This window comes from Trachypithecus francoisi, unplaced genomic scaffold, assembly GCF_009764315.1.
Source record: "Trachypithecus francoisi isolate TF-2019V2 unplaced genomic scaffold, Tfra_2.0 Lachesis_group3, whole genome shotgun sequence".
Classification (NCBI taxonomy): Eukaryota; Metazoa; Chordata; class Mammalia; order Primates; family Cercopithecidae; genus Trachypithecus; species Trachypithecus francoisi.
Window position 1 is genome coordinate 51,002,626 of NW_022681468.1, and position 22,673 is coordinate 51,025,298.

Consider the following 22,673-nt stretch of genomic DNA (forward strand, 5'->3'; position numbering starts at 1 on the left):
TTTCTCATTCCTTTCTTGTTACAGGTAATAGAGCTGAAAATGTGGTTTTAATTATAGCACTAATGAAAACTGAAAATCCAGACAGACACTTGATGAACTCTGCTGCGCTTTATATTACATTTGTGCTAACTACAAAGTGCCCAGCTGGGTGTAACATGATCCCCTTTCCTCGAGCATCCGCCTGACTGAAGCTGTATAATTGATGTGTACTTTGGCAGGAGGTCAGCTTAAAGGTTTTTTTTTTTTTAGTTTTTTTTTTTTTAAACATCTTTAACGGTATTTTGGGGAAAGGAGTACGTTTATTACCTGGGCTGGGAGAACATTTCTCTGGGTTGCCTGACATGCCCCACCCCCATTCCAAACTTCTTCTAGAGCATTCCATACAGCACCTTCAGGAGAAGCTCCAGGGCCAGAAGTGAGTTGAGAGACGCCTTTAACTTGGAGCCCTGTAACTTTGTTGTCGGCCAGTGACTTTACTGCACAGCCCTCCTCTCTATTCCTACCTGTCAGAGGGACGTGTTCAGAGTCTCTGGAAGGGACAGTTATGGTAGCTGTGCCATGGAGTCTGTGACCTGTTGGCCTCGCGTGCTGGCCCTCGTCTGCTGCACGGCCTCTCTCCCCAGGCCATGTGGCTCCCTACGCGTAGAGGTGCTGAATAAAATACAGGACGCCCAGTTACATTTGAATTTCATTTGTTGTTTATCTGGAATTCAAATGTAACTGGGCATCCTGTAGTTTTATTTTTGAATCTGGCAACCCAGCTCATAGAGTTTTTGTGGCTGGACAGGGTTTCGGAAGGGACTTAGGAAGAATTCCTGCCATGACTTAGAGACGATGTAAGGTTAACTCTGCTTTAGCTAACCACAGACCTTCATCCACATCCCATTAGACTACCACATGGCTCTCTCACCCTGCTCCTTAGGCTGCACCCTGAATTCACTCCTGTGGTTCTAGATGATTGGAATTCATGGCATGGCCAACCTTAAAAACAATGAAAGGTTCTGTAGAGACCCACTGGTGATCATGGTGTCTTTACGGGCTGGGTGGGTGGCCAAGTTACATCATCTCCTTCTTGTTTAGTTTATAATCTTTTTGTTTTTATTTACATTTTTGAATGGGTAATCTATTCATATTACTTACAGAGATTTCAATAAAACATGAAAGGTATACAGTAAGAAGTCTCCCTTTCCCTTTTCTTGTTCAGCCATCCAGTTCCTTCTCTTGTAGGCAACACATACTATTAGTTTCTTATTTTTCCTTCTAGAGATATTTATGCATAGATACACAAATAAGTATGTATCCTCCCTCTTCCTGATTTCTACACAGCTGTCAACATATTGGACCCACTGTGCTCATTGCATTAAAAATGTCTTCTTTTCTTCACCTCCAATATCTTGGAGATCTTCTCATACCACAGCATAAAAAACTTATGATTTCTTTAATGGCTCCATTGTGTGGTCATATCATTATTCATTTATTTATTTGAGACAGAGTCTGGCTCTGTCACCCAGGCTGGAATGCAGTGGCTTGATCTCAGCTCACTGCAGCCTCCACTTTTTAGGCTCAGGTAATCCTCCCACCTCGGCTTCCCCAGTAGCTGCGACTACTGGCATGTGCCACCACCCCTGGCTAATTTTTGTATTTTTTTGTAGAGACGAGGTTTTGCTATGTTGGCCAGGCTGGTCTTGAACTCCTGGGATCAAGCAATCTACCCACCTTGCCCTCCCAAAGTGCTGGGATTATAGGTGTGGGCCATTGCGCCCAGCCCCATCATTTAATCGGTTTCCTTTTGATGAATGTTTATGTGGATTCCAATTGTTTGCTGTTACACACAGCAATGCAGTATATGCATTATTTGCATTTATGTGAATGTTTTAGGTTAAATTCCTAGATATGGAGCTGTTGGGCCAGAGTACATGCATACATTTGTAGTCTGCCAAGTTGTTCTCTGTGTTAGTTTCTCATAGCTGCTATAACAAGCTACCATAAATGCAGTGGCTTTAAACAGCACAAAATTATTATCTTACAATTCTGGAGGCCTAAAGTCCTCAAACCAAGATGTGGCAGGGTTGTGCTCCTTCTGGAGACTCTAGAGGAGAATCCATTTCCTTGCCTTTTCCAGATTCTCAAAGCTGCCTGCACTGCTTGGCTTGTGAGCTCTTCCTCCATCTTCAAGGCCAGCTATGTGGCATCTGCAAATCCCTATTTCTCTGGCCACTGCTTCTGTTATCACAGCTCCGCTAGCTCTGACACTCCTGCCTCACTTTTTAAAAGAGCATTATGATGATGTTGGGCTCACCTGGATAATCCAGGACACTCTCTCCATTTCTAGGTCCACAACTTTAATCACTTATTCAAAGTTCCTTTTGTCATGTAAGGTAATATAGTCACAGGTTTCAGGGAGTAGCATGTGGACATCTTTGTGGGGTCATTATTCAGATGGCCACACTCTCCATAGAGTTTGTCCCAAGTTAAACTCCCAACACAGCCCTACTTGCAGAACGTGCATTCAAAATTTCTAAATCTTTACCAACCTGGGAGGTTAAACAAATGGCATCTCCATGTAAAGTTTACATAGCATTTTTCCTATTATGGGGATGGGGGACCTATCCTTTAAGAGTCATCTGTTTTCTGTTTTTTTTTTTTTTTTACTTTCTTTTTGAATATCTGTTCAAATACTTGCTTATTTGTCTATCAGGTTGTTAGTTGGAAAATGATTATATATTAGTGAGAGTAGATGGTGTTTCTGAAAAACAGATTGCACTTTTTTTTTTGCAGTTTGTCATTTGTTTTCACTTGATTTTAAAAGCTTTTTCACCATGTAAAAGGCTTTAGTTTTATGTAGTTGAATTTATCAAATTTATCTATGGCTTCTGGGTTTTGTGTCATAGTTACAATGACTTTCTCCACCTCAAGGTAATAAAAGAAACAGTTTCTTTTTAAATTTAAGTAAACAGAAAGCATAGTCTTCTTCTGAAGAGGTAGAAAATACAGATTGACAATAAAAAAGAAAAGCCACCTAAAACATATACAGTATTCTGTGGCATATTTTATGTAAGAGGGGCCTACAACATTACACTTTGTTTGAATGTGGGGGCAAGGCAGTGGGTCGCTGAAGCTGGCCCACATTCAAGGGTAGTTGAGCTTATTGTGAGCATCTCTTCCCAACACCATGTTCGGTAACATCAATTTGGGAGTTTGAAATTAATCCTGTTGAGGGCGTTTACAGCACAGGAGTTAGCAGAAGCTACAAATCAGAGCTTTTTTCCCTAGTGAACTAGTTGTTAAACATTTACCAGCACACCACTAGGGCTACAGAACTTGTTTTCAAAGCTTTTTTTACTTAAAAAATCTAATAACTCTCTTTACTTAGGGTTTTTTTTTTTTTTGAGAAAAACTGAGTGGCTATTGGTGGGACTAATAGGGATTGTCTGTGTGTGTGTAGCTTTAGATCAGTGGTGCCTCAGTGCATGAGTGTGGGCAAACACACACATTTACTAAAATATCACATTGTACATTAAGTCTGGTGACCTGTTTTTTTGTCTCCTTAATGGTATTGTAGCCATCTGTCTACCTCAATAAATATTTTTCTGAATCATTATTTTAATGGGTGCATTTTATGCTGCAAAATGATTTATTGCATTTTGACCAGTCCCCTGTTGAGACACTTAAGAAACTTCTGTATGTCTCGGTTTCCCCCTCCAGTTGTTAGATGAGGCTATTCAATTCTCAAGGATGTTGGGATTATCAGTGAGAAAACTTTCAAGGAGTGTTGCGATACCCTCAGATATGAGAGATCTTTCCAGGGTTGGCATCACTCTTCTAACTACCCCCAACTGAGCAGGCCTTTTGGTATAACTAGCTCAGACCCCTTAGAAACGTAAATTCTGGAGCTATCTATGTAGCAACAGCAGCTCAGGAAGAACTGAGCTAAATAATGCTAGCACTAAAGATGTGGTTCCCAAAACACAGAAGCCCTGCCATGAGACAGACAGGGAAGGTGACAATTAAGCCATAGATAACATGACGAGGACAAATTCCATCAACTCACTGTGAAGTTTCAGACAGGCCAGTGGAAATGGAAGATTCAGGGTGGGGGATAATTAGAGAAGATATTTTTGGGCTAAGACACAAAGTGGAAATGACGTTTCCTTGTTAGCATGGACTAAAAAAGTGCCACACAATAAGTGTTTCTCAGATTATCTTTTCTTTTCTTTCTTTCTTTTTTTTTTTTTTGATAAGGTCTTGCTCTGTCACCCAGGCTGCAGTTCAGTGTTGTGATCATAGCTCATTGCAGCCTCAAACTTCTGGGCTCCAGTAATCCTCCTGCCTCAGCCTCCCAAGTCCCTGGGACTACAGGTGCTGCTACCATGACTGGCTATTTATCATTACTATTATTATTTTTTGCAGAGACAGGGTTTCTCTATGTTGCTTAGGTTGGTTTTGAATTCTGTCCTCATGTGACTCTCCTGCCTTGGCCTCCCAAAGTGCTGGGATTATGGGTGTGAGCTGCTGTGCCTGGACTGAATATCTTCAATTCTGAGTTTTGGAGAATTTAAGAGAAATATGAGAACGGAATGAGTAGACTGATTTTAGTGAGAAAAAAAATTGGAAATCCTTTAAGTTCATAAACATCTTGGAACAGCCACTTTGCCAGGCATCAGTTTGATTTTGTTATATCCAGAACCACTGGCTACTGGTGATGCTGTTGATGATGAAATACAGTGTTACTGCACTCAATTTAGTCCACAGAGTTATGCTGTGATGTTATTTGAATAATGTAATTGCTTGAGTAGGGTTCCCATCTACTAAAGGGAGGAAGGTGCTCTGAACATTTTCAACAAGTACTAAGAAAGATAATTAATATGTAAATCTTAAATTAGTGCCTACACTAAAGGTTTGAAAATACTCTTTCAGTGTTTCCTTGACCTTAAGGACAAACAGGCACTACCAAGGTGAAATCCATAACCTACTCTGTGATTTTTGATTTCATAAGGCATGTTGTTGCCACTGGAAGGCAGTGTTGCTTAGCCACCGTGTGCATCCAAGACATTGGGCAGATCTGAAGATTTGTCTTGAATTCGCAAGGAATCCTGTTGAGCCAAAGAAGTGCTTTTCTGTATGCTTCTTTTCAGAATCTGGCAAAGATCACGGGCTGCTCATGGATGCACTTTGCTTGTTGGGCGTTTCCTTTAAACAGGAATGTTGACTTTAATTATGTGAAATCAGCCTGTATGTACTAAGCTGGTGAGTCTTGATTCCCTTTGGTGTCTCCACCTTTCTCAACTGCGAAATGGGACCATCAGTCCTTGAAACCTAACAGCGTAATGCAAACACAACACAACACCACAAAACAACCAAACAAACAATGGCTGGGGTAACATATAGTCACATGAAAACTGACCAACTGATCAACGAATTATAGAGGTATTCTTTCAGAAATCTCACTTTGGTTATTGACTCTCATTAGATCAAATTATTTCATGATTATCCTAGTTTTGTTTTGTTTTTTTTCCTATCACCTTCTGTACTCGGTAGAATTCTAGGTAAATCATGAGTTTTCTCAAAGAAAACTGATTTAACAATTAAATAAATATTCTTCCTGCATTTTTTCCTGCTTATCAACAAATCTTCAGATAGGGTTTTGATTTAGAAGCACACTTCAGGATGCAAATTAGGGAGTACTGTGTGTTGATTTTTTAATAGTATACATCTCCCCTTTAGACTGTTAAGAGTAACCTTTATCTTTGTACAGTGGATTCAAAATTTAAAGCCTTTGTATATATTTTCTCATTGAATTCTCCTAACAGTCTGTGAATTTGGTAAAGGAGGAATCATGATTTCTATTTTTATGCTCAGGAAACAAATTCAGGTTGAGTGAGGCTCCCCAGGTCAATTAATCAACTTTTGGTTTTAAATTGTGCTTTCCCTCTTCTTTGTATACACTACTTATGAACAAAGGCCCCTTCATGACAAAGGCTGTGGTGGGAAGGCTGGAATTGTAGGCTTTTATTCACGGCATTTTTTGGGCCCATCTTCCTTCCTTCAGTCCATAGACAAGCTTACCTCGTTTTGGTTTTGTCAATAAATGGTCAGCACAGCATCATTTTTCATGGACTTACAGTGAATAAGGGGCTCCTTACGTTAAAAGCTTTTTTGCTTCTTAGGGGGCTTTATTCTAAAGAGTGTTTCTGCAGAGATGTCTTTTACCTGAAAGACTGTGGATCACTTTTCAAACGCAGAATTGTCTTATCTGAAATACATTTCTACCTGTGCTGAAAGACACAGGCATAATCAATGCCTTGATCATAGGAACAATCTTTATCAAAAGTGCCTTAGATCCTGAAGGGCCTAAGGGTAAGAGAGAGAGCGGCCCTTTGCTGGTGTCAGAATGTGGTCAGGAGCTCAGCTCCCTCGTGGACTCAGCAGGATGGAAGGTTTCAGCAAATGCTTCGGAATCCCTCTAATCCCTTCCGTGTTTTCAGCATCAGGCAATTAACATATTTCTAGATGCAGGTCGCTTTAGTTCAATTGTTGCCTTTATGTCCTGCAGCATCTTAGTTTTAGTGTCATTTTAAAAACTGAAAGCTGGAGTGTACCAGGTAGTGAATTAGTTAATGAGGATTCTTTTGTCTATTATACTGGCTATCAATATGGATTGAAAGTTAAATTCACCTTCCTCATTGCCCTCCAGCAAAGTTCATGAATGAGGAATAGTCCCTCAGAAGCTGCTTTAAAAAATCAAAGTCAGACTTACTATTAATAGCAGTATTCAGACACAGTTGGTAAGACCTATAGGTAGGGTCCTTTTATCCTTGACTAATCCAGCTCAGAGCTAGGAGTTTTAAGAAGACTAGATGGATCACAGCTGACATTCTTCTTTGTATGTTAATGTTGTCCCATGCTAGTGAAGTCTCTCACATTGTGCCTATATAATTTAAAAATATATCACACACATATAACTTTTAATTTAAAATTTTAATTTTTCTCTTTTTTGAGGCAGGGTCTCACTCTGTCGCCCAGGCTGGAGTGCAGTGGTATGATCATGGCTGAAGGGATCCTCCCACCTTAGCCTCCCAAGTAGTTGGGCCAACAGGTGTGCACCACCACACCTATCTATATTTAAAAAAATATATTTTGTGGAGACATGATCTCACATGTTTCTCAGGCTGTTCTCAAACTCCTGGACTCAAGTGATCCTCCTGCCTTGGCCTCCTCAAGTGCTGGGATTACAGGCATGAGCCCCTGCACCCGGCCTTAAGATATTTTTAATTAAAGTTTTTACTGAGATAGTTTTAGATTTACAAGTGGTTATAAGAAATAGTACAGAGATGTGGCCGGGCACGGTGGCTCACACCTGTAATCCCAGCACTTTGGGAGGCTGAGGTGGGCGGATCACAAGGTCAGGAGATGGCGACCATCCTGGCTAATAGGGTGAAACCCTGTCTCTGCTAAAAAATACAAAAAAAGTTAGCCGGGCGTGGTGGCAGGCACCTGTAGTCCCAGCTACTCGGGAGGCTGAGGCAGAAGAATGGCATGAACCCGGGAGGCGGAGCTTGCAGTGAGCCAAGATCGTGCCACTACACTCCAGCCTGGGAGAGAGAGCGAGACTCTGTCTCAAAAAAAAAAAAAAAAGAAGAAATAGTACAGAGATGTATTAGTCCATTTTCATGCTGCTAGTAGAGACATACCCAAGACTGGATAATTTATAAAGAAAGGGGTTTAATTGACTCACAGTTCCACATGGCTAGGGAGGCCTCACAATCATGGTGGAAGACAAAGGAAGAGCGAAAAGATGTCTTACATGGTGGCTGGCAAAGAGAGAATTTGTGCAGGGGACTCCCCTTTATAAAACCATCAGGTCTCATGAGATGTATCCACTATCACGAGAACAGCACAGGAAGCACCTACTCTCATGATTCAATTACCTCCCATGGGATCCCTCCCATGAAACATGGGAATTATGAGAACTAAGATTAGAGATTTGAGTGGGAACACAGCCAAACCATATCAAGAGAGATACCACATAATCTTTGCCGGTTTCCCACAATGGTAGCACTTTGCAAAAAACTATAGTATAATATCGTAACCAGGGTGTTAACAATAATACAATCCACCCATCTTGTTCAGATTTCCCCAGCTTTATTTGTGCTCACCTCTCTGTGTGTGCATATGTGCATGCATATGTGTTCGTGTGTTTAGTTCTGTACAATCTCGTCATGTGTGTTCATGTTCCACCACTATGTCTAGACCCTGAGCAGTTCCATCACTGCAAGGATCCCTCATGTTGCTCTTCTATAGCCACACCCACCTCTATCTTGCCCATGCCCTCACCTTTCCTTAACCCCTGGCCACTACTAATCTGTCCTCCATTCCTAAAATTTTGTCCCTTCACAAAGGTTGTATACATGAAATCATACACTATGTAATGTTTTAGGATTAGCTTTTTTTTTTTTTTTTGGACTCAGCATAATCCCTGGATAGTCATTCCAGTTGTTATGCCTATCAACAGTCTGCTTCTTTTTATTGCTGAGTCATATTCCATGGTATTAATGTACCACAGTTTGTTTAATCATTTAAGGACGTTTATGTTGTTTCCAGTTTTGGGCTATTATGAATAAAGTTGCTATGAGTATTCATGTACAGGTTTAGCATGAACATGGTTTTCATGTATCTAAAATAAATGCCCAACACATACAACATTTTAAAGAATAAAAGAAGTAGAATTTTTAGGCTACCTTCCAGAAGTTATAGTCTTCTAAAAGATGACTCATTTCAGCTTGTGTAGAGACTCCATACTTGTAAACACCATGAATATGTATTATTTCCATCTTGTCCTAGGTACACAGAAAGGTTTTTTTGCATGAAAATAATTTGGATTTCAGTCAATTCATTATGTGACTATTTCATGGGGTGATGAGGTATTAGTAATTAAAAAAGAAAAAGGATGCACAGGCAGAGTTATCACCTCCTGCTTTGCCTTGCCACCTCTAAACTCTCCCAGTTATATGAAGTTCCTCTGTGGCTGTCATAGTACATTGTGGTCATTTGTTTTCACACCAGATTCCCCACCCTGGTGGTCTCTCAATTCCTTGAGCGCAGGGATCCTGTCTTAATTATCTCAGTAATGCAGAGTAGATTCCTAAACAAATGTTTCTTAAAGAATGCATTCCCTTTGTGCATAGGATATTTTATAAGTCATCTAATATATTTAACTTTCATTGAACTCATTTGATTAGAAATAGGAAAAATGTACCTTAATATTTTCCAGTTATGTTATTATGATCTAATATATGAGAAGGAATTCCTGATTAAGACCATGCTTCATAGAAAATTGGAGAGTAGTTTAATATATGTTAGGATGAAGGGAATTTATTAAAGATGGAAGTGATATAATCTAGTACTTCACCTGAGAGAAAGTAGATTGAAAATTCAACTTTTCCCCCATGTAACGTCAAAAAATGACTTAATCCAACAGTAAGCCCAACCCTGCATTTTGCAGTGTGATTAGTACATGTGTGAATGTGAAAATTCTCTACATTTTGACAGTTGAAAGATATTTAATGTCATTTTAATTCAGGCTTATACAAGGGAGGATTTCAGCAACACTCTTTGGAAGCCACAGCTATCACAACAGAAAGAGTATCAGAAGTCTAGGTAATTTTATTTTTACCATCAGTGGTTTGAGTTTTGTATTTGATTTTGAACCTCATGGTAAATGTGGCATTCCTGGTATTACTACCATAGCCTTTGTATATTGCATTGCTTTGGTCCACAATCAAGATGGTAAAGCTCAGCAGTCCTGGAGCCCACAGTTAGGTTTTACTCATAGAAATTAATTCAACTTTAAAATATCTATATGGTAAAGAAAACATTTACAAAGACCAATGAAGTGTGCACACAATTATATACCAATTTTTAAATTATAAATTTGAACTTCTTTCATAAATCTTTTATAGGAATTTTTAAAGGTAACACTATCCAATAATTGTCTTATGATCTCTCCTTTTGCAACCTCTCCTAGGGAGCTACACAGATATATAAAGCTGCCAAATGGCATGTTGAAACATTGAAAAAATTAGTGTTTGAATAATATGAAAATTTAATTTTCTGAAGTAGCCCATACACTCTTATGTGATCCGATATGAACGTTGTCCTTTCCTTTTAAATTTGACAAATATTATATCAAGGAGTTTTGGGACATTTTCCTTCTGGGAAGACTAGAAAAAAATTAGAAACTCTCCCATTCTTGACATCTTTTCTATTATATTTTGGAGAGTTTACATTGGTAGGCTAATATGTGATATTATTTAAGAAGCAACAGCAATTTATAGTTTGGCTGAAGCCAGTTCTTGTAATAATGACAGGCACGATTCAGCACTAATCCATGGGGATCTATGCAACATGGCAAACAATACACTTTCCAAGACGTGTTTGAATTATGAATCCAGTGGTGGGCGGTCTTTAAGTTTTGTGCAGAATAGCTTTGGTGTGAGTTGATGGAGCATTTTGTACCTGGGATTCAGAACTTTTATGAAGGCCAATACCCTGAAACTCATTCAAGCAATAAATTCACTTGTCTTTGAGTTTACAAGGCAATAAACAGTGAAGGCCTTTGACCTTAACATTTACTGAATACATTTGCAGCAGTTGTGTTTATTGACAACTATTTATAGGGAAGCACTGGGCACTGAATTTCCTAAGGGTGGGGAGGTTAGGGTGACCAATTTGCAGGTCTTTTATTACAAATAAAAATTCTGAATTTAATTTTCAGCAATTTGACACATTTTTAGTTTTAGTGTTAGGGTTTGATTCTGTGTATAAATCATGCTTGAGTATTTCTTTCATTGTGATAAAAGCTTGATTAGGTTATGTATTTTTAAAGAAGACTCATGGGGAGAGGCTAACATTGGGATAAATACTTGCCCATTAAATTCAACTCTACACTTTGAAAGTAGGACAGATGAGAATGGTAAAAGGATTTAAAGTTATTATTATTTTTTTTCCCATGGATTCATTGTATGTTGTGAAGTAAATCACTTCTCTTCCATACAAACATACAGTTGTAAGGAATGATAATACGGTGTTTCCAAAAGATGTTGGAAGGATTTATTAACCCCAAGCACATTGTGCATTTTGAGTTTCATGGATTAAGAACGTAAACGTAAAATAGGGATCTTTATTATTCAAATAATTACTGACATGGAACAGGCAGCCTGCAGCTCTTTGCTCTTCCTGAAAGTTGGGAGGGATCACCATTGCTCCACATTGCAGATGGGAACATAGGCCATGGTAATCAGTTTTGTTTTGGTCAGAGGGTGAGTCCGTGGTGATGGCTGAATTAGGAAAGATGTAACAGGGCATGAAGCAACAGTAATGGGAAGGGCCACTTTTACTCAAGGAGATGGTTCCAAGTCAAGTTTTCACTACAGACTCAAACCGCAGTTATTTCCCACTACGAGGGAACCCCTTGTGGTGACGCTATTTGAACATGCTTGAAATAGACAGAAATTCCGTGCTGATTTCGGTGGAGCTCAAGCTTTGGAGAACAAGATGTGCTGATCATTATCTTAACATCTGGTGATGGTGGGAGTACCTGGGGGAGTAGTTAACAGAATCCATCCTTCTGGATTCCACGGTAACATTGACACTACACTCTTAGTAGAGGAATTCTGCAAAAACTGCATTTGGCAGCCTTGCAGTTAGCTTAAAATACTTTGGCTCACAAAATTCTTCACAAGCTTTCTTAGCACAGAAGGAGCAAACTGCAAATGAAGTATGTGTTCTTTTTATCTAATAAAAAGTGCTGTCACTTTTTATTAGATATTATGTATCTGTGGACCCACTCTATTGAGTCCTGGTCTGTATTTTTGCTTATTGACTTGTATCTGGGCTTGCTTACATGTCTATTTCAACAGGTTGTGAATATAAAGGCTGTTGCATTTGCTTGTTGAGGAGATGGCATCTGATTTGGTTGGTTTAGCTAGGTAAATCTGGTGTTATGGTGTTAGTGGCTAAGGTTCTAGTTAGCCCTGCCTAGACAAAAAACATGTTTCAATTGCATCGAAATTGAAATTTGTGAAATAAATGACCATCTTTCTTTCACAAAATATGGTCCTTGTTCTGGGGGAGTGAAGGGATGGTGTGGGTGACTCTGGACAATTCATTGATTAAACCCAGCAAAGTCCAGGGTAGATACCGCTGTTGGAAATCAGTTAGTGAGATTAACTGACAATAGCTGGAATCTTGTATCTTATAGAATTAAGAGTTTTGCATTATTCTTTTCATAATGATCAGACACTTGTCAAGTGTTTCTCCATAGTCATATTCAGCATGACATTTCAATATGGTCTTCTCACATTGATATTAATTTCATCTTAATTTAGCCATTTGCTGGCATGCTTCTGGCCTGTAATTGAAGACAACACTCCACACAAAGTTATGGAGTTGTGTGGTGATATTAGTTGGGCAAGCAAGTGGCTGCTTTCTAAGGTTATCCTGTGTAATGCCTTTTTCCAGTTAAAGAGCATATCTTGTTTTAAACAACTTTTTGAAAGGCAGCCAAAGAAAAGGTTGTCTCCGATATGCCCTTACCCGTCCTGTTTATGGGATACAGTGTTCCATTTCTTGGAAGAAGCTGATAAAGTGAAGCTGGATTTCGGAGGTGCACAGGAATATGTGTTCGTGTATTTAAATTCCATGTGTAAGAGGAAAGCCCAAAGGAGAAGAATAAAACAGAAAAACATTACAATAGGAAGATGGATTACTGTGTTATATTTAGTTACAGGTACCAAGGTAGGAGTGAAGTTCTAATCTTTGTTAGTGAAAAGAGTACATTAGGAACACCTAATGGTGTTCTATTGGAAGACAAATTGGCATTACTTTGGATGGATTGAAGTTGAGGCAAGAACATGAGAAATGGCGTGGATTTGGAGGAATTTTATTTTCTTTCCTGTTCACTCTTATCAAACATAAAGGCAAACAAAATTTTCTTGAAGGCCAGAATTGTTTTTATGATTCAGCTGATCTCACACGTTAACTTTGGGACACTCACCTAGAAAAACGGGAAGCTCAGCTCCCTGAAAAAACTAGGAATTCCCTGAAACAACTAGACACTTCCCAGAAAATGGTGCACTCAGCCTTGTGTCGAAAACAAACAAACAAACAAGAAATTCCACAGGCTGCGGAAACCTGTTTGTCAAGCAGCGAAGGGAAGTGCCCTTGGCCAGACAGTCTAAACACAGGAATGTCAGGCAGGAGATCAGATCCACAATCGGAAGGAGAGAAGAGGCTGATAAGGCCTCCAAGAAAGCAGGTCAGTCACCAAAACTGGTTTCAGAGGTAAAGTGAGGAGGGCCAGGATGTTTATGATACAATCGCATTGTGCTGTTAAATTCTGGCGAGCACTGCAGGAGCTGATGCTAAGAGGCACTATTTAAATAATGCAGTATGTACAAATGTGGAATCCCCCCAAATTGTGCTTAGGTATGACATGAAATACATTACATTTAATGTGAAACAATCTTCTTGGGAAGTAGTCTTCCTCATTCTCAACAGGGCATCTTCTGTAGTCAGTGCCGTTGAGCAACATGTTAGTTGTATAACTAGGGTTAGTGATGATCTGTAATTTTTTTTTTTTTTTTTGAGACAGGGTCTCACTCTGTCACCCAGGCTGGAGTGCAGTGGTGTGATCATGGCTCACTGCAGCGTTGACCTCCTGGGCTCAAGTAATCCTCCTACCTCAGCGTCCCGAGTAGTTGGGAGCACAGGCACCACCACATCTGACTAGTTTTTAAAATTTTCTGTAGAGACAGGGTTTTACCATGTTCTCGAACTCCTGGACTCAAAAGATCCACCCACCTTGGCCTTCCAAAGTGCAGTGGTTCATGCCTGTAATCCTTTGGAAGGCATGAACCTTCCTTTGGAAGGCTTACAGGCCTGAACCACTGCACTCGGCCAACAATCTGTGTTTTGAACTCTGGATCTATGAGGCTCATTTCCATATATTAACAGGGAGGTCATTTTTGTGCAATGAGGGTTTTATATGGCGTTACTTGCTGTTCCACCAAATGTAGACTTACTTCAATTGGCCTCAAGACAAAACACTTTCATGCTTCTCTTTCTATTTTTGGTTTCTTGGAAGTATAACATTTCTGGAGAAGATGGCAACTTTGAACATTTTCTGTGCATTTGTGAGTTTCTAGGATTTCAATTTATGGTCCCAATTCCTACCCTGAAACACTACAACTTGTGGTCATAATGATAAGCAGTGAAAATAGAGTCTCGAAATGTACCCCAGGTAGCCATGTGAGTGAGCCTCGTTGGGGATGCTGTGCAAGTGACCGTGTCAGTGAGCCTCGTTGGGGATGCTGTGCAAGTGACCGTGTCAGTGAGCCTTGTTGGGGATGCTGTGCAGGTGACCGTGTGAGTGAGCCTCGTTGGGGATGCTGTGCAGGTGACCGTGTGAGTGAGCCTTGTTGGGGATGCTGTGCAGGTGACCGTGTGAGTGAGCCTCGTTGGGAATACTATGCAGCTGAACATTTTTGTACTTTTGCTTCATCACTTCCGATTCTGCCCTTGGAGGGCAAAGATATGCAAAAGCACATGCTGGGGGTTCAAAGGAAGCTAAACTGTATTCCAAAGTGTTCTGACGCTTGTTTTCAGCCAGCGTAAGCATGGTGTTCTTGATGGGGGAAGTGCTCAGGTGTCCACATGTGGAAGGCGAACATTGCTGCTAAGTGGGAATTGTCAGTACGTGGAAATCAGAAGCGGAATACCTTAGCCTTCCTTCTTGTTCAACATTAATCTCAGGACTACGTTTATAGGCTGATTCCAGATGTGCTTGACTCCAAGGCTGAGTTTTCAGAGGTGACACGTGGTGTTTACCTCCGCATAAAAAAGGTCAAATTGTGTTATAGATCGAAGGGCAAATGTCTGACTATCCCATGGGAGTGCCTGATAGATTGTTTGGTTGCAATTTGGTCCAGAAGCTGGAGGAGAGAGTGCTTACTCACTGGAGTAGGGAAAAGATGTCATTCTCCCTGGCTGCGGTAGAGGTCGCAGCTTGAAAGGAAAGAGCTACTTAGAGGACATGAAATAGGAGCTTTTAACTTGGTGTCTGCCGGGGTCATTCCCCTTGGTGCACCACTCTAAGCTGCTGGCTGACTCTTGGTGTTGTTATTCTGCAGCTACGGTATTTGGTGAGCTCTGCTTTTAGGAACACTTAATTAGTTTGACCTGCCCCACTGCTTCTTACAAGAGGGGAAGCATTCCAGGGATAGAGCTTGAGACCAATGCCTCTACAACTTGAGAAATGCATGGAACTCTTTTAAAGGGACGACATTGTCTTTGTGCATTCCGCTATTGACTAACATCCTTTTTATTATTATACTATATATGCAAATCAAGTTTGGATATACATTCCTTATGCTTACAAAGCCAGTACTATTCAAAATGATATTTATCAAATAGAGTGGATGATATCACTTTGCTAAATCCCAAATCACTGGCTAACAGTAGAAGCACAAATTTGATACTGAACCCTATATTTAATTTGTATTAAATTAAAGGATTTAACTTCAATGGTGCTAGTTCAGAAAATTTCTGTACATGCTAGTAAGTTATGAGAAAAAGATGAATAACTTCAGGGCTTTGTTTACTAGGTTAGAAATGTCAGACTTCCTACGAAAGCCAAGTTTTGCTGGAAATCGGTTTTTCCAATGCCAATTTGAATGAGGCATCAGTTAATGATGGGAAGGTGTCTTCTGCACTAGAAGGTACAAATAGCATTGAAGTGCATTGAAATCTGCATCAAATTAGTATTTTATTCAATGCTTCTTAGAATTGGGTCTAGAAATTTTTTTCTGTTGGTTATTTCTTATCATACTTTGCACATAGTGATGTGCAAAGGTGGGGCCACCTAACACATTAGTTCACACTATAAGCAGAATACAGACGGTTGTAGCAAAAGTTCTTTTGAGCACTGCATGTCTATGTTACTGTGAGTCTTGCGATGACTTTATTCCTCCACCAGTGTGTTTGAATGTGAAGTACCTTGAGACTGCCACATGTGGAGCACGTGCCAAGGGAAGGCAGAAGCAGACGCCAGGCACGGCAATTCCAGACCTGGGCTCAGTTGTAAGACACTAGCAAGATGATTCAGAATCTGCCTATATTATACATCTGAGATTGTTGTCATGGGAAAAAAATTAAAGTTCTTATGGAGCATGATAGCCAACAGGTGGAAACGACTCACATGTTCATCAATGGATGGATAAGCAAGTTGTGGTGTATACATGCACACACACACACACACACACACACACGAATATAATTTAGTCTTAAAAAGGAAGGTGATCCTGACAAGTTACGACATAGATGATCTTTGAAAATTTCTTGCTAAGTGAAATAAGCCAGTCACAAAAAGACAAATATTGTATTTTTTTTTGTGGTACTTACAGGAGGTACCTAGGGGTAGCCAAAATCATGGAGACAGAAAGTAGAATGATGGTTTCCCAGGGCTGAGGGATAGGGGTATGGGAGTTGGTGTTTATGGATAGAGTTTCAGATGGGGGAGATGAGAAAGTTCTGGAGACAGGTGGTAGTGATAGTTGCAAAACAATTTGAATGTACTTAAATGTCACTAAATTTTATTTAGAATTGTTTAAAATAGTACATTTTATGTTGTATATTTTACCACAATAAAAAGCTGTAACAGAGCAATTTCAGATTCCCAGGAATACCTCAGTCTGGGAAACTGCTTTGACCTGTGGATGTCCCAGCATGGGCCAGGGCACCAGGACCAGGCCATTGTCCTTGGTGAGATGAGGAAAAAACAGACCAGTGCCCTAGCTTCTCCTAAAGCTTAGGTTTATTCTGGATTTATGTTTATGTCAATCCCTTTCTGGAGAGTGAAGGCTTAAAATCTTCTTCCTTTTGTGAAATGAAGAGAGAAGCAGTTGATTTTTTTTTTTAATGTATCTATTTGGCAAAATAAGTATTTGGTACGCCATGTTGCTACCCTCAAAATAAGCTTTTAAAGCTTATTTTAAAAAACTGATTAGTGAAACCCAAAAGTATGGGAACTGCTGCTTTTTAAAACTGGCATGTGGTCCTGTTATTTCTTCCCATTTTGATGGCTACACTTACTCAAGGTGCGTTGAACAAGGGAAAAATTATAGCTTAGCATTCTAGAGCCAGATTCCACCATCTCCCTCAGCGGCCTTTGCAAAACATAAGGAACTACACAGATGTAAGCTGTTGCTAACTCTCTTTCAGTATTTATTGAACACCTATGGCAGGCTCGGAGAACAAAGATGAATAAGGTTTGGTCCCTGCCCCGGAGGAGCCCATGGCTCGGCAGGGGAGGCAGTCACATCAACAACCAACTCTAACATAATGTGATAAATTCTGTCATAAAGAGATGGACAAAGTGCTATAGGGAGCATGAGGGTGGGGGTAGTAAAACCGAAACTTTATCCCAATGTTTTACAACTTTTATAGTAAGGAAATATATTGTCTAAGACTTGAAGTCAAACTCTTTTGGCTGAGACATGGGCCCATTTCCCCTCATTTTGACCTCAGATTAGAAAATGATCTTCACAGCAGGATGTGGGCAGCAGTGGATTGGGAATTCAGGGTTAGGATCTGTGGCAGAAGGCACGTTTGAGGAACATGGCATTTATCAAGCCTTGACCATGTCAGAGGGAAGAGCTAAGGGCTCATGAGCTGGGTGAATCAGACAAGACCCAGGGTGGCCCAGATTTCAGAGGACAGAGGAAGGCAGGAGGGCTACATGCCTACCCCCCACAAAGACCCCAAGTGGCACAAGGGCAGGAAGGCAGCTGTAGTACAGTATTAAAAACTGAGTTAGTCACTGAAATGAAGGGAATGACTGATAGAAAAAATAACAATAGGCATTGTTTACTGCAGGCATAGTGTGCTCTAGGCACTGTGCTGACATCCATTATTTCATCTAATATTCACAGCGATGCTGGGGGTATTAATACTTTTCTTATCCCCATTTTGCAGATGAGTTAACTGAGACTTAGCGAGGTTACTAACTTTCCCCAAATAACTTGAATAGAGTGTGCTAGAGGTAGAGCCAGGGCTTGACGTCAGGACTGCAGGACCCCAAAACCCATCTCCTCCAATCCAACCTCTCATACCAGTTCCAGCACAATTCCAGCTTCCAGATGAGTGTCTCCACCTGGATATTCCACCAGATCTCAAGTTTAATGTGTGAAAGTGAAAATCATGTCTCTTCTGCTCACTCCAGTTAGTAACCACATTTCTCTTCTGTCAGACTTAAGACCTCAGCTTGTTCTTTTCTCTTCTCCTTTTTGCTTGCCACATACAGAAGGTTACCTAGCTGTGTTGGCATCCAACCCAAACTTTCCATTCCTACTGCCATGGCAGCAGTTCAGCCCCTTGCTGCCTCCCACCTGCTAATTTGTCCGGTGGCTACTAGTCTCCACTTTCTCCAACGGATAAGGACTTTGCTGCCAGATAAAGCCTCTTTTAAAGCTCAGCTCTGATTACCTCATTCTCTGCTCAATTAAATACAATATGAATAATAACAATGACTTTCTTCCTATGGACTCAAAAGAATGTTTGGACTCCCTAGTTTGTCATCCAAGGTCTTTAACAGTATTCTTCAGCCTAACTTTCCAGTGTTAAATGGCATTACGTTCCCCCCTTGAGTTCTTTTATTCTAAGCAAACTGTCCTTGAATGTGCTTTGTGACATCTGTGCCTTTATTCATGTGGTGCTGATTGCTTGAAATGTGTTCTCCATCACCTCCGCCAGCTGACATCCTAATCGTTGTTTAAGATTAAGTTTCAAGCGCCACTTCTTCTCTGAAGACTTCCCTCCTCACCCTTGTTGGAAGCGACCTCTTTTTCCCTAGGATGCCAGTGGCACTTTGTGCCATGTAAGGCAATGGTCCCGTGCTGCCCCATACCTTCATATATACTTGCCTTAACTGCCCCATTAGACTTTGACCTCCTGAAGACAGAGATCTTCTCTTACTCATATTTAGGTTCTCTGTAGGCCCTCACTTGGGGAATTTAAACATGTATTCATTGAAGGCATGAATGGAGTTGGACGACAGTGATAGATGAAAGAATGAGGGAGCAGAAAGAAAGCTAGGTTCCAGCAACCTCATCAAATACTCTAGATGCCCCTAGGATTCCTCCCGAAGAGATAACTCCAACTTCTTCATTACTATGATTTTGTTTTAGGCTCTGCATTGCTGCTATCATGTCACATTGTCTTCTCTTTCTTCCTCGGCAAGCCATTGTCTTTTTATTCCACTTTACCAGAAACGATCCCACCTTTTAGGATTACATCAACTCTCTTTCATCACTCCAGAAGCTCATTTACACTTATTTCAGGAATTTGGATTTTATATTATAAAAACATCCTTACAGCTTTCTGTTATTTACATTTGGGGATTTAAATTTGTGATTGTTTGTCCTTGCCCGTATTCCTTAGTTATCTTTTTACCCAGAGCAGGGCCACTGTGTTGCACAAAACTGGGCACACTTTTTGCGTCGCAGTCTCTGCATACAGTGCTGTCTGGAATTGAGCAGTGCTCAGCCTGCTTAACTGTGTGTAACAGCCCTGACTGTGGACCCATGAAAATCAGGTGCACATTTGGCTGATTTTTTTTCTTTTTAAATTTTATTTTTCCATAAATTATTGGGGTACAGGTGGTATTTCGTTACATGAGTAAATTCTTTAGCAGAAATTTTTAAGAACCTGGTGCACCTATCGCCCAAGCAGCACCATATTTTTAGTCTTTTTTTTTTTTTTAGATGGAGTCTCACTCTGTTGCCCAGGCTGGAGTGCAGTGGCACGATCTTGGATCACTGCAAGCTTCACCTCCCGGGTTCAATTGATTCTCCTGCCTCAGCCTCTCGAATAGCTGGGACTATAGGCACCTGCCACCACACCTGGCTAATTTTTTTTTCTTTTTTTTCAGTAGAGATGGGGTTTCACCATGTTGGCCAGGCTGGTCTCAAACTCCTGACCCCAGGTGATCCACCCACCTTGGGCTCCCAAAGTGCTGGGATTACAGGTGTGAGCCACTGTGCCCAGCCCACATTTGTAGTCTTTTATCCCTCGCCTCCCACCGGCTCTTCCCGGAAAGTCCCTAAAGTTCACTGTATCATTCTTATGCCTTTGTGTCCTCATAGCTTAGCTCCCACATATCAGTGAGAACACAGGATGTTTGGTTTTCCATTCCTGAGTGACTTTACTTTGAGAAATAGTCTCTAATCTCATCCAGGTCATTGCAAATGCTGTTAATTCATTCTTTTTAATGACTGAATAGTATTCCATTGTGTATATATACCAGAGTTTCTTTATCCACTCATTGATTGATGGGCATTTGGGTTGGTTCCATGATTTTTCTTTTCTTTTTATAGGTCATTGTGGGCTCATTTGGACACTGAGTATCTTCAGAAGGGCCAGATTAGAAGCCAACTGCATGCTGGCTTCTTTGCCACTCAGAGAGTTTTAGGAAACCAGGCTCCTGTTTGGACATTTCGCCCTTGTCTGGTCAGTTACTCCACATGCAGAGACTCCATAGACTGCGGATGTGAGAGCTCAGAGTCCCAGAAACCACTCACATGTGCTATATTTCACATTTGGATATTCAGATTGACACTGAGAGAAGAAAATACTTGGAATCCAACAGCATTGCCAATTGTGAGAAGTTAGTTGTGGCCTTTTGTGTCAAAATTATGTGCCTGTGTAAGCTCTGGGTACTATGGCGATGGGTCCTGTGTAAACACCAAGACAAATAATGCTTTATATTGGTCTGCCACCTGTGCCTGTCAAGTTACCCAATCACCAATTCATAAGCTGACTTCTCCTTGAATAAATGTAGCAGGCGGTATAATTAGATGTTTCCCCTTCAAGCATTGGGACTACTTACCCCATGTGGGATGCCCAGCTCTCTCTGAATGCCATGACAACTAGGGATGGGGCCTTCCCTGCAGGGGAGTAATGGTGTACAATTTTCTTGGAATTCAATGTGAGTTTGAAAAGAAAAATGACCCAGAGGAGGACAAGCAAGAAGAGACAGCCCATTAGCAGCCGAACCATATGACAGAGTAAAAAGCAACTTCAGAGCTGTCAGCGCAACAGCTGGGGGAGCATGCCAAGAAGCCAGATGCTGCTGCTGAAAGACCATTTTCCACAAAGCTTGGGCCTGTGATGTTCATCTCAGCCCCATGTGTGGCCCTGGGCGCAGGGCTTTATTGCTGGATAAAATAACAAAGGCGGGGGTGGGGGATTGTGTGCAGGCCCAGGGGCTGACTTAGAAAGTAAAGCAGACAGCAAGAGGTGGGAATCTTGTTCATTACAAACCCACCCACGTTATTAGAAATAGGAACTCTGAACGTACTCTCTCTGTAAATGATTTATTTGGAATACTACCTAACAAGGGGCATATTTTCATTTGAAGCTAGATATTAGGTTGTTGAGATTCCACTGCTAGATCCTCCTATTGGACTTCCTGGCTGTGGTTCCAGGGATATCCATACATGTGAAATCTTCTGATGTTGATCGTCATCCCAGATAAGTGGAATTTGTTCTCATTTTACAGATGAATGAACCAAAAAGAATCTTACTGACTTAAAGGAATGCTAAGTGGCTTGCTTAGAGTTATTTCATTTGACATCTCTAGGAATAGAACTTCCTGAGTGCTGAAGCCTTTTTCTCAGCACGTACTGTTAGCCGCTTACCACCAGCCTGCATTTTCTGTGGCTCGTTTCCTCTCCTTGTCTAATTCCGCAAATTCACCTGTTTCCATCACATGCTCTCTCCCCTCAACCCCACTACCCTGGACTAATGATATAAGAAATTAAGGCCGGGCCTGGTGGCTCATGCCTGTAATCCCAGCACTTTGGGAGGCTGAGGCGGGCAGATCACCTGAGGTCAGGAGTTTGAGGCCAGCCTGGCCAACATGGCAAAACCCTGTCTCCACTAAAAATACAAAAATTAGCTGGGTGTGGTGCCATGCATCTGTAGTCCCAGCTACTCAGGAGGCTGAGGCAGGAGAATCACTTGAACCAGGGAGGCAGAGGTTGCAGTGAGCTGAGATTACACCATTGCACTCCAGCCTGGACGATAGAGTGAGACTCCGTCTCAAAAATAATAATAATAAATTAAAATATTTTATTTCATACCCAAAAGATTACTGGAGGAATCATTTCTTGACTTCTTAAAAAAGAAAGGTTTTTTTTTTTTTTTTTTGAGATGGATTCTCGCTCTCTTGCCCAGGCTGGAGTAAAGTGGTGCGATCTCAGCTCATTGCAACCTCTGCCTCCCAGGTTTAAGCGATTCTCCTGCCTCAGCCTCCAGAACTGAGATACAGGCAAGATTACAGGTGTGCATCACCACACCCAGCTAATTTTTTTCTGTATTTTAGTAGAGACAGGGTTTCAACGTGTTGTCCAGGCTGGTCTCAAACTCCTGAGCTCAGGCAATCCACCGGCCTTGGCCTCCCAAAGTGCTAGGATTATAGGCGTGAGTCACCACGTCCAATCAGAGAAAGTATTTTTTAAAAGATTATTTACTGGACACCATTTCTGGAAACAGGCTGAATAGATACTTAAAAAAAACCCTTAGTTGTGAAGAAATGATTCATTCTGCATCAGGTAAAT

General features: G+C 40.9%; 1 long non-coding RNA gene across 4 annotated transcripts in view; it reads left to right on the forward strand.

Annotated features, from left to right (window-relative positions):
• Window positions 1-21,869, forward strand: part of LOC117069625 — a 72,807-nt gene extending 50,938 nt beyond the window's left edge. Inside the window, exons 4-6 of one of the 4 annotated variants that reach the window (XR_004431605.1) lie at window positions 25-221; window positions 5,136-5,247; window positions 20,430-21,869. This is a non-coding gene — a long non-coding RNA (uncharacterized LOC117069625). The remainder of the gene's footprint in view (window positions 1-24; window positions 222-5,135; window positions 5,248-20,429) is intronic. The other 3 variants (XR_004431604.1, XR_004431603.1, XR_004431602.1) reach the window with 3 other exon arrangements.
• Window positions 21,870-22,673: the final 804 nt, after the last annotated feature.